The sequence below is a fragment of the Vanessa atalanta genome, chromosome 27 (assembly GCF_905147765.1).
Source record: "Vanessa atalanta chromosome 27, ilVanAtal1.2, whole genome shotgun sequence".
Taxonomy (NCBI): Eukaryota; Metazoa; Arthropoda; class Insecta; order Lepidoptera; family Nymphalidae; genus Vanessa; species Vanessa atalanta.
The window spans coordinates 3,441,400-3,453,925 of NC_061897.1; the positions used below are offsets into that span (position 1 = coordinate 3,441,400).

General features: G+C 33.1%; 1 protein-coding gene across 1 annotated transcript in view; it reads left to right on the forward strand.

Moving 5' to 3' along the window:
* Window positions 1-8,463: 8,463 nt before the first annotated feature.
* Window positions 8,464-12,526, forward strand: part of LOC125074278 (cuticlin-4) — a 58,750-nt gene continuing 54,687 nt past the window's right edge. The window contains exon 1 of the mRNA XM_047685568.1: window positions 8,464-8,795. The gene's annotated coding sequence lies outside the window, so the exon portion shown is untranslated. The remainder of the gene's footprint in view (window positions 8,796-12,526) is intronic.

Genomic DNA, 12,526 nt, shown 5'->3' on the forward strand with positions numbered 1-12,526 from the left:
TTTTCTGCGTAGGTTCCTCTTAAACATCAAGTAATTCAACACTAGTTTTATTTTATTACAATTTTCATAAAATAGGTAGATGAGCTACTGGACCACCTGATAGTAAATGGTCCTGTAGACATTTGTATCGCAAATGCACTACCAAACTTGGAAACTAAGATGCTATGTCTCTTGTTCCTCTAGTTACACTGGCTCACTCACCCTTCGAACCAGAACGTAGCAATACTGAGTACTATTTGACGAAAGAAGATAAGTGTGTGATACCAACCCAGACACAGGGTTTGCACAGAGTAATTTTTGATTAATGCTTGATTTCCATTATAGTAAAAAAATATACAATAATTTGCTTGTAATTAAAATACTTATTAAAATAATAGAAAAAGGCTTTCACGACTCCCAAGGTGTAATGCCTGGTCTCCAAAGTATACTTTTGAATAAAATGTAAACAACATATTCAGAAATGTAGTTTTTGGCGAATAGGAAGATCATTTAAAAACACAAGCTCAACATTACCATACCAACAATATTACCCAAAAAAGTTTTATCTACAATAATAACTTTGGCTGTCCGTCTGCTACAAGTAACTTTGGAACGTATTACTTTTTTATACCTAAAACCAAATCCCAACACGAGGCGAGACCGCGAGTGAACTAGAGTTATATAAATCAACAAACATCTGTTCATTGTTTATATTCTGAGTGAAAAGTACATCTTTTTAGCGCTTTACTATATCCCCATGGTGGTGGCGATGGCAGTTCCAATTTCTAAATGAGATATATATAGTTGCGATTAAAATATCATAAGCACAAATATGTACGTCATTAGCCTCCGCGCCATCTATGTGTTGGAACTAACACTTACAAAGTAGTGAATAAAAGAGAGTGGGGTAGCTCCTGCTTGGCCTCGAGGTTGCCCTCCTTGCCCGAGCTGATACTCCCCGGTAGCCTCAGCTACCGCGCCATTAGTTTCTGACCCAGTGAGTCAGGGTCTTATTCACCCAGTGGTATGTCCTAAGTAGTAAGTAATGAATAAGTTATTAAACCCAACCTGGTTACACATTTATGAGATAGATGGCACCACTTCAAAACAGTGTTTTAATATATATTTTTTAAACCTACCCCTATAATTGACATCATACTTTATAAAGTATAAAAACGGAATCTACACTAATATTATTAATGCGAAAGTAACTCTGTCTGTTGATCTTTCACGCCAAACCACTGAACCATATTTGATGAAATTTTGTTTAAAGAATACTTGAACTTTAGGGATGGACAGGAGATACTTTTTATGCCCAAGATCTGATGAAAATAAACATATTGTATTGGCTTACTCCTACTCCTCGTACCTGCTCAGGCTGGCACAAAGCCATACCACCAATTCACCATTGTGTTATTAATGTGTTTTATTTGTGTTAATATGTATTTAGCCTGTATTAGAACAGTTTACTGGAAAATATTTAAACCTCCACGAGGAGACAATTTGATTTAACTTCTATAAACGTTTACAGGTTATATTTCAGAATAAACTAAATACTTCATTTTTATTCAAATAGAAGGTATTACAATTGTTATTTGTACTATTAAGCTTTATACTTAATAATCTCTACAAAATTATGATTTAAACCTAAATAATTAAATGATATTAGTTTTGAAGTTTAGAAATCATAAAGAACAATTGCAAGTTACTCATACAGTACTAAGCATAAAAAGGTGTTAATATATAAAGTAATTAAGTAAGTTGTAAGTATGACTCATTATATAATTTTTCTTAAAACTCGTCTGACGAGAAATAACCTTGACGCTCGTTACGCGTTGATGTCTTTTATACTCTGATTTAATTAATGTAAATAATTTGCTTTTGCTCGACAAACAAAGACCGGATAAATATAGTATACTTAGGATATGTGTAAAATTGTCTAAATTTTATTAATAAATACTGTCAGTTTGCCTTAATTAAGATACATTTATGTTTTCCAAACTTCTGAATTTAGAATTCTTCTTCTCCAAAGCATATTTTGAGTTTTCATTTGAAAATTCGATAAGTATAAAAAAACGGTTTTCCTTTATATTATTCGCATAATTGTACTTACTACGTATAATCACAGTTTCCAGTAGACTCGAATAGAAACGTCTCATTTCAACTATTATGGTAAGAGCCGGCTGAAAGACTTTAGGTCACTTAGCATCACAATGACATGACAGCCAAAAAATGCATGAGTTAAGTTGACGTCAGAAAGGTCAATGAACTTAAGACTACAAACCTAATATACTAGATTTACATTTAATTCAATATTGTTATATGATGATTTAAAAGTACTTTTATGAGCCTACTTGAATATCAAATCAAATCAAATATCAAATATATTCATTGTTAATACTTCAAATTACATACATCAAGGAGGCCCTATACCCCTATACTAGGGGAACCCGTATCTTAGGGGCCAGTGACTTCCCAATCAGTGTTTACATTTATTAGACTTATTATTAAGTTTTAACTTGTGCTTAAATATATTAGGATAGTACAAAGAAAGATAAAAAAAAGAAAAGAATACAATACAAAAACATGTCAAACTAATTTGGTAAACAAATTTTCTTTATTATATGTACTATATTATATTTTTATATATATATAATAAAGAATATTTTTATATATATTTGTTTTGAATTTTGTGACTTGTTACTGTGGTATTTATTAAAAAATTACAAATAAAAACTTAAATAACCTTCGCCTTTAAACATTAATTATAAGTATAATTTAATGTATTGCTTTTTGAAGCTTAACGATGTCTTTTTTTATTATTATTTTTAAATTTGTATCTCCACAGATATTATCCTTAACTTTGGTGTTTGTATATAATATAAATTTATTTTATTTTTAATTTAGTCTGTCCGAATATTTGTATTACCAGGCAGCATCACAATTTATGTTTTTGTGAGCAACTCATACTTACTCATGGGTGGAATTGCAATAAATTGCTAATATAATGAGTAAAGTTATCAAGGTATCCTTTGTTTTAAATCGTGAGGCAGTTCTATAGCCGTAAGACTGGTTCTCTCGTCTTCAGAGAAGACTTTGTGTGAGGCGAAGTTATTCCGGGAAGACGCATCGGTCTGTACCCTACTCTGCTTTTAAATTTTATACTTGGTTGCCTTTGTGCAAACCCGTTTGGGTGTGTACCATCTACTCATCATACTGTCTAACGCCAAATTTCACCCGCACCACTTAGACGTCCGTAAATCCACAACAGCACGATTTTTAAGGCATTTTCTGCCTCGCACAACCACTCTGTGGAACCAGCTTTCGCCGGCCGTTTTTTCGAACCGATACGACTTGGGAACCTTCAAGAAAAGAGCGTACTCTTTCCTGAAAGGCCGGCAACGCACCTGCAAGCCCCCCGGTGTTGCAGATGTCCATGGGCGGTGGTAGTCACTTTCCATCAGGTGAGCCTCCTGCTCGTTTGCCACCTTTGACATAAAAAAATAAAAATAGCAATACTTGTATTGTTGTGATAACTCACCCATAAGAATGGGTGAGTGAGCCAGTGTAACTACCGGCACAATGAACATAATTTCATAGATCAAGGTTAAACCTTACGTTTAGATTACTTTTTATAAGAATACAGCAGACTCGGCCACGCATTACTACAAACACGCTAAATATAAACTTCATATGAAAATATTCAGTGGCTTTTTGCAAGAAGTGCGTTCAAAAAAAAAATTTTTTTTTCGAGCCGATTAACTTAATTTATTATGTATTAAATAGATTAATATCAAATCAAAACTATATTTAACTCAGAAAACTCAAATTTTATAAGATAAATTAAAACTGGTTCGAAATGTAGATTCTACTGAATACTACTCACATACTCAGTAGTTACTCTTTTTCATGTCTCATCGTCATCAATATTATATGTTATAAATACGAAAGTAACTCTGTTAGTTTGTCTGTATGTAACGCTTTCGGCTAAAAAACTAAACCAAATTTGACGAAGTTTAGAATGAAGCAAGCTGAACCTGAATGAAGGACAGGCTACTTGTCACAAATTATTTTTTATATATGGGACAAGGAAACCTATAAACTCTATTTGTGATTTTAATAATAAAAAAAAGGAATATTAATTATCATACGACTACGATAATTTTATTCATATATTCTTTGAAATATCTTTTTTTATGAATATTTAATTTTAAATATCCGCAATTATTTAATATAAAATTATTAAAATAAAAATAAGAAGACGAGTACGTAGCAAACCTGCTTGTCTCGTACATTGAGTTGTATTGGTCGTTTATTTTTAAATCAATTAAAATAATGTCTTAAGTACATGTTTTACAAAGCGAGTTTAAACCGAAATGACCAAAAAATAAGTACTATTTTTCTTTGAGAAACGTATTTATATTGATTTGTTTGTAAATCGAGGATATTATCTCAAAACGTCGTAAGCAGATTAGTGTTTAAGCTAAATTATTCACAAATGCTATGGGTATAATGATGGTATTCGTGTGTCACGTTATCTTCCATAGCGGCTAGGCTTAAGCTTGGTTTACTAGAACTAAAAATAATATTTGCATTGCAAAAAAACATTACCGAGAAAATTGCCTCGGTACATGATCTAAAGATTGATATTGCTAAAGAATTGCTTTCCGTATATTTTAAAAGTATTTGTTTATAGTATAGTATAGTATAAACTATTACACTTATTTTTTACTCTCGTAATAAAGTTCATGTGACTTATGTTTTGTGAGAGTGTTGGATCCTTCTTCTTTGGTCTTGCACAAAAACCTTCCAACAAGATACATTTATTTAAATACCATACATAATTAATAAATAATAGTATAGAACATATTATCCTACTACATTTTTAGTATTCGAGTAATTTATATTTGTAGATAATAATTAAATTATAAATATACTAAGCACACCGTCCCGTTACACTGGTAAATAATGTATTAAAGCATTTTAATACAAAGATCAACTCATGTTTTTTTGAGCACGGAACCTTTGTATTAGTGTGAATAGAAAATAAATATCAACATACCTTTTTATGTATATTCTAGTTGTAAACCGCGTCTCCGTTCTCGTTTTAGCGGATGATCGTAGGTTTTAGAGATACAAAGTAGCCTGTGTTCTTGCTAGGTTCTCTTAAGTTTGCTGCATAGACAATTTCATCAAATTCGTTTCAGTAGTTTAGTCTTGATAGAGCAACAGACATACAGACAGATTTATTAATACTACGTTCTATAATCAATAAATACTCTATCATCAGTTTTCCCCATAGTAATTTTAAATTAATTAGACACGTTTAAACCAATCCTTGCGTAAGGATTAACGATGTCACATGTTGTAACGTGCGTTGAACGTCTCATGGCAGTGATTGAATACTACAAGTTAACTTACTGTTAAATTAATTTAAAATGGCAATATATATATATATATATATATATATATATATATATATATATATATATATATATATATATATTATCGTTGTAGTATTTATTTATTTCGAATGTCTAAACATATTGGAAAATAAGTCACTTGATGGCAAATAACAACCCCCATTAACATTGGCACTAAGAAATATTAATCATCCCGATATATCATGATATACATCATCAAAGCTCTACCAACCATAGGAACAAAGTATTGTGTGTGTGTGTGTAGTTGCACTCAGCCTTACAACACAACAATATTACTATTTAGTTATTTGATGAAATTGATATTTATTTGAAGCTTTGACAAGTAATTCAAAACTTTATGTACTCAATATATTGCTAGACATTGTTTATATGTGTGCCAATATATAAAAAAAAACAAATTAATGGTCAAGCCACATTATGTAAGTGTGCCAAGAATACTCGATTTTCGGGTTAAATGCTGTTGTTCGTGCCAACAGAGAAGAGATTTCGTCAACACTTAGGACCAGTAAGATGGAAAGATGCATAAAGAATATTAATTAGCCTTAATTAGCCTAGGTAGCCTAAGCCTTCTCTAGCCTTAAGGTGAGGAGGGTATTGTGAGGAACAGTCGAAGTTGAATCGATAGAATCAGAAACGTATTATTACCGTTATGTTAGTAGAATTGCCCCCAGTTTATCAAATATATGTAAATACTTCAATATATATGAAAAATAAAATTAATATCTATTTAAAAAAAAATTATTAACTTGCATAAAACAAATCAAAACTGAGTGTAAAATTCATAATGCCAAATATACAAATCTCTATAAGGAGTTAAATATGACAAAAAAAAATACATAACCGGCTCCATATGGCAGATATCAATTAGAACAAAACAGTATCATCACAAATGACTATATCGGTAAGATCATGATTAGTGGGTTCAGTAACCTTTTCATTATTTAGGTCTTTTATATTATATCTAACTGGATCCTAAAGTATCAATTAATCGATAATATTGATATATTTGCTAATAGTTCTATATCTAGATGTTAAATTTATTTTGAGTTGATTAAGGACCTAACACACATATGGTTTTTTTTTAAGATGAAACTGTAATCTACTCCCTTATATTCGGGGAGAACGACAAGCCACGACGATAAATAAGGATCAAGTTTCTCATTAATTCATAAATGATCCTAGTGGGAGTAAAAGTATCGATACAATTTTTAATAAGCTCCAAACAACGCTATATGGGATTATAACTTATAAGAGTCTGTACGTGTCCTATAAACCAGCGTGGAGCAGCGTGGTGACAAAATTCCAAACTTTCTGTTCTAAAACTCAATTTAACTCAATTTTTTTTTATTCAAAATTAAGTTCTCGTGGTGTGTTATATTAATTATCTAAGCAAATCGATACTTTAGAGTAGGTATCGTTAATGGCTCTCCCATTCCCCGTCGAGCGGACAGAGCCGGATCTACCATATGGCTTTTTGGATTTGGGTCCAGGGTTTCCTGAATTCAAGGGGGGCCCAGCTAAGTCAAGTCAAAGTCAAAAAAAGACGATAATGCGAAATAGTCTATAACTTTAATAAATTAAACAGATCGTATGGATTGCAGCTCTGCGAGTCCTGCAATTAATCAAACCCATTCAATTAATTTAATTGAAGTCTACGTTCAGATAAATCTTAGGTGGGCCCCTAAGTAGTATTAGCCCAGGGCCCCCTAAACTTACGGTCCGGCCCTGTGAGAGCACAGCCCTGGAGGAGTTATATCTATATGCGTTATATGGACACGATCCCATAGTCGATTCCGATTCCCAAAGACGGTTATGTCAGTATTTTAGTGGGTAACCTTAGGAATACCACATAATCCGGTTCCCCAACCAAGGGCTCGAGTACCGTTGTGAAGTTTAACATAACATGAAAACTAAAAATAAAATAATTTACAGTACAGTTTTATTTACCGAGCAGGGAGTCAGCACAAAGTCCTAATCCATACATTATGTTTAGTTTTAGGTAATACGGTTTCAGTAACAACTAATGTTTACGTTTTAGACTCTTAAACCCCCCCTCCCCCCATATAACTTAGAAAGACGGCAATATACGACCAGAAATGGTTAAAATAGTTGGGCGTGGGTGTAAACACTACTAACGTCCAAACTACTGACAATTTCTCCAAAAAAAAAACCAATCACTTCAATTGCCCCGACCTGAGGCTTGGACTGGTCATAGACAGAGCATTACAAAATATTGATATTGAAGTTGATTTAGTTGGCTTTTTACATGCTCGTCTGGATTGCCATTGGTCTGGTCCACGCATTAGATATTCTTCCGTCAAATAGCAATACTTAGTGTTCCAGTTTAAAGGGTGACTGAGCCAGTGAAACTACAGGCACAAGGGACATAACGTCTTACTTCCCAAGGTTGGTTGTGCATTGGTCTTGTATGGAATAGATTGATATTTATTGCTTCGCCAATGTCTATAGCCAAGGGTATCACTTACCATCAGGGGTCTATTTTCTCGGTCATCTAAGTATTTTATAAAATTAAAAAAAAAATTAGTTTATGCTGAATTACTTGATGAGTAAGAGTAATCAGTAATCAGTCCCAAGTATTACTTTAGTTACTTTATCTACTTTAGTCAATAAGAGGTTTAAACGACTACATGGCAAGGGTAGAGCCATAACTTTGTCTAATTACGTGAGTTTATTGATTAGCAATGAACAATACTTTAATTATTAATATTAATGTTTTCTAAAAGATTATAAACGTGTATACATATTCGTGTGTGAAGTCGCCGCCTTAGAACCTTATAACAAAAGTATTTTTTAGATCAATAAAAAGTCTAAAAACTTTAAGAAGAAAATAATGTTCAATGTACATAATAATAGCCTTCTTAAAATTCAGTCTCAACCTCGACTCCAACATAAAACGTTCCCGTTATGGCACAACGAGTTTTTAAATCCTTTTCTGACATCATCTCCTCAAATCGATTTTCGTTCGGCAAAAAATCGATACATACGACCTTCTCGCCCATACAAACCGGTTCGAAGCCAGTACCTAACTCGAGTCTCGAGCGCGCGGTCGCCATGCGAGTAATAAAAACGATTCTCAACGAAAAACGAACATAATTTCAAATTAATACATTCCAAATTTGAAAAAAAATCAAATCTACTAACTAAATGTTTTTTAAACTTACTATCGAGTTTTGAACGAAGAAAACTTGATTGTTTCAAAGCATATGGCTCCAAGGATGTGATTTATTTTTTTTATTTTTAAATATTGTGTCGCAAAGGAATGTGGTCTTAGTGTCGATGCACATAAGGACGTGTGTTGTGTGTATGTGTGGTTGCGATTTGAGTTTTGTGTTTAAAAATAAGTTTTAAAAGGTAAGGCTTTGTTTTATTCTTGTTGACTTCTTGACCATGCGCCAAATGCGGTTGTAGTCCAGAATACGTTAATTTTCTTTGTCTTTCATAATATACATAAGGAATGCATTTAAATTTTAACTGCTTCCATAGACACTGATTCTAAATTCAAAATTATTTCAATCAACGTGTCATTATGATTTTCAATTATGACTGAAAGCTTTTTTTTAAATTCTTATTTAATATAAAATAAAAAAAACTAATGTACCAAATTAAATATTCCCAAGAGGTACATGGCCGTACCTCAGTATAGGATAATGACTAGGTTTAGAGATGTGGTTATACCGTGTAAAAACCTAGGTATTTATAACGATAAGTCTAAGAAGGTATTACTCAACCCGGACAACTTATCTCAGTTTATTCAGTACTTGCTCATTACATCAGTGTTATGTTATGACTTACTTGAAAGTTTAAGATACAAAGGTGAAGCAACAGTTCGTCTGTCTTGTGACGTCAAGTTTGCAAATATTAAAAAAAATAAACCAATGTTGAAAACTATAAAGCCAAGAAATTTGCCTGTTAATATTTTTAAAATAAAATTCCATAACTGAACTAAAGTCTGCTCTATTGATGAGGAAAAGCGGGGAAAAGGTATTACTTAATTTAGGTTTTTTAGGTAAATTAGGTTTATACATTAGTGGCAAATTCAAACGTCTAGAGTAGATTTCCTCACGCCTAAAACGAAATGAATTATACACACAAATTAAGCACATGAAAATTCATACATACTTTCCCGAATTTGAACCCACAATCTTCGTTTAAGATTGACGGCATCTCGTCTTTTAAAACTTTAATACTTATTAACTAGACTATTCGAAGGGACTATTATATTATATACTATTATTATAATACAAAATATATTAATAAACTAATAAATAAATAACTTATAACCTACTTTTAATAATATTAATTCCAAACCGCCCATGGGTATTCTGACCTCGTCACCATCGGCAACGTTCGGTTTAAAACAAGTTACAACATTATGCAATTATGTTATTGTTTATTTTTCTTAATATATAAATAGTTCCTCTATGTAATTACATACTATGCTTATTAGAAATTGCATAATATATCAAAGGATTTAAAAGTAAAGACATATAGTATTGTGGTCAATGCAAGTGTTAATACGGTTTGGTAGAGTACGGCCGAATATGTCGTCACTAGTCAAGTATTAAAAAGGCTTAAGTGATTTATTTATCTTAAAACCAAGTATCTTATTTACAATAATGTATAAACTTTAAACAGTTTATTTATAAAATATTTTTATACATCTGAAGCACAATCAAAACATTATTACAATTTAAAAACACATATATAAAATAATAGAATAAATAAGAATAATAATTACATTTAAAAAACAAAACAATTTGATAAGTATTTACTTAATTTATTTTTGTACTTATATCATTTGGCAAGTTATTATATAGTCCTTCGAATAGAGTTTTCAATCGATAATTCGTTCGTGACGTAGTCATTTCAAAGTTATATAAAATATATGATTCAAATAACAGCCCTAAGCCTCACACTCGTGGGCAGTGACGTACGGGGCATATTCCACATCGCTAAAATAATCAGATATAACTTTATACTAAGTTAAACAGGACCTGTCATTTTGTTTTATAGGAAGGTATATACGTTTCTTATTAATTTTCTGATAAATTTTGTCTGAAACTAATTGTCAATATATATATTTTTTATTCGATTTATATTTGTGTCGAGGTGTTTCGTTATCCGAATGAATAATATCGATCATTATTTAAATATTTAATTAAAATTGTATCAACTCTATAAATTTCAGCGCGTATTTATTGGTGATGATTTATAGAAAGGAAAATCATACTCTGTGTATACGTAATGGCATTTTATACCTTTACTAATATAAATTAATAAATTACATTTGCAGCTTCTTTTAAATACCTTATATTTTGAGTTCATTTAATACAGAAAGTTGGTGGTAGATCTTCGTGCAAGCTCTTCTGGGTATCACCAACTCATAATATATTCTACCGTCAAGCAATAATACTTAGTATTGTGTTCCAATTTGAAGGGTAAATGAGCCAGTGTAACTCCAGACACAAGGGACATAACATATTATCTCCTAAGGTTGGTGAAGCATTGACGATATAAATTATTTTACATAACACTTACCATTAGGTGGTCCATTTATTTTCTTTGCCTGTACATACAATTAAAAAAAAACTACGGATTATTTATCTGTACTCGTCCTTCTACTTACTCCCCGGAGCCCTGGACGCCGAGTGCGCCCAGGAACGCCGTTACCCACTAAAAAACCAGCGGTACCCTCTTCGTCTTTCGGCGGGCGCCACGGGATCGCTTACGCATGCTACCGTGACGCCCTGTGTTAAGGATAACTTTTTTTTTTTTTTATTTAACGAGGAGGAAATGCATTTACGCATGCCGCCCGGTCGGGGTACCGTGCCAGGGCACGCTAGTGCTAATGCCCTGTCCTTCCCCCTCATCCTCCACGTGGGAATGTGGCGAACTCCCCCGAGTCCGCCACTGGAGGCAGGGCGTCAACGAAGCTGACGCCTTGCGGCGGTAAAGATGGTAGGCTCCGCCGCTAACCGCCGGTGTAAAACACCTGGCAGGCTCGAGTAGCGAGCCCTCCCACTCCCTCCTAGCCAACGAAGCCACTCACATGGTCCGCCCTGACGCCGATCAGGGACGTACCAGGAGCAGCCTCGCGGCATCCCTCCCGCCAGTCTTAGCCGTGGCCGACGAGCAAGCTCAAGCCGGCCCCGTTGCCCAGGGTACACCACGAGGAGGTGACTGACATGTACCCCGTGTTAAGGATAACTAGCCCAACCCCTAATAGGAAATTAAACATTGTTGAACACTGATTTTCTCTTTGCATCATCATAGATTTGTCATACGAAAAACTCAAATTCCCTTACTCAATATAGAAGCATTACTCTTATTGATTGTCAAATTAAACTATACCACCGGTCCGGAAAAGAAAATAGCCTGATTTGAGAAGAACCGGCGGAAACTCAGAAAGAAACTCAGCCGGTCAATTTTTATTATATAATTTACAAATATTCGATATGAATAGGAATTAGCAGGAGACGATCGAATCATAAACTCACTAATTGTATAACAACCTTTCGCACAGAAGCGTTCTTAAACAATTTTGAAAGAGCAAGACGAAACTGATCACACCCAATATAATATTTAAAGGTACGTTAAGGTTTTAAGTTCTTGAATTATTAACAATTCGATTAGGAAAGTTAACGTACACGTTAAGTCACTCCTGCAAACGAGTTCCGGCTGTGACGTCACAGCGTGGGCTGACGGTGGGCGACTTAACCTTGACTTATAATTCCTAACTTAAGCACTTCTTGTAATTACTTTGTAACAAAAAACTGAGAGTAATTAACTTTATCCTATAATTATTACGAAATGTTCATTAAAATAAGATTATTAATTTATTTAATTTAGGTATTTATTCAAAGACAACCAAAACATTTATTCATACTAATATGTTAACCGATGATTGCGGGTTCAACCCAGGTAAGCACCACTGAATTTTCATGTGCTTAATTTGTGTTTATAATTTATCTCGAGTTTAGCTGTGAAAGAAAACATCGTGAGGAAATCTGTATCTAAGTCTAATTTCAACGAAATTCTGCCACATGTGAATCCACCAATTCGTATTTGATTCGCATTGGGTG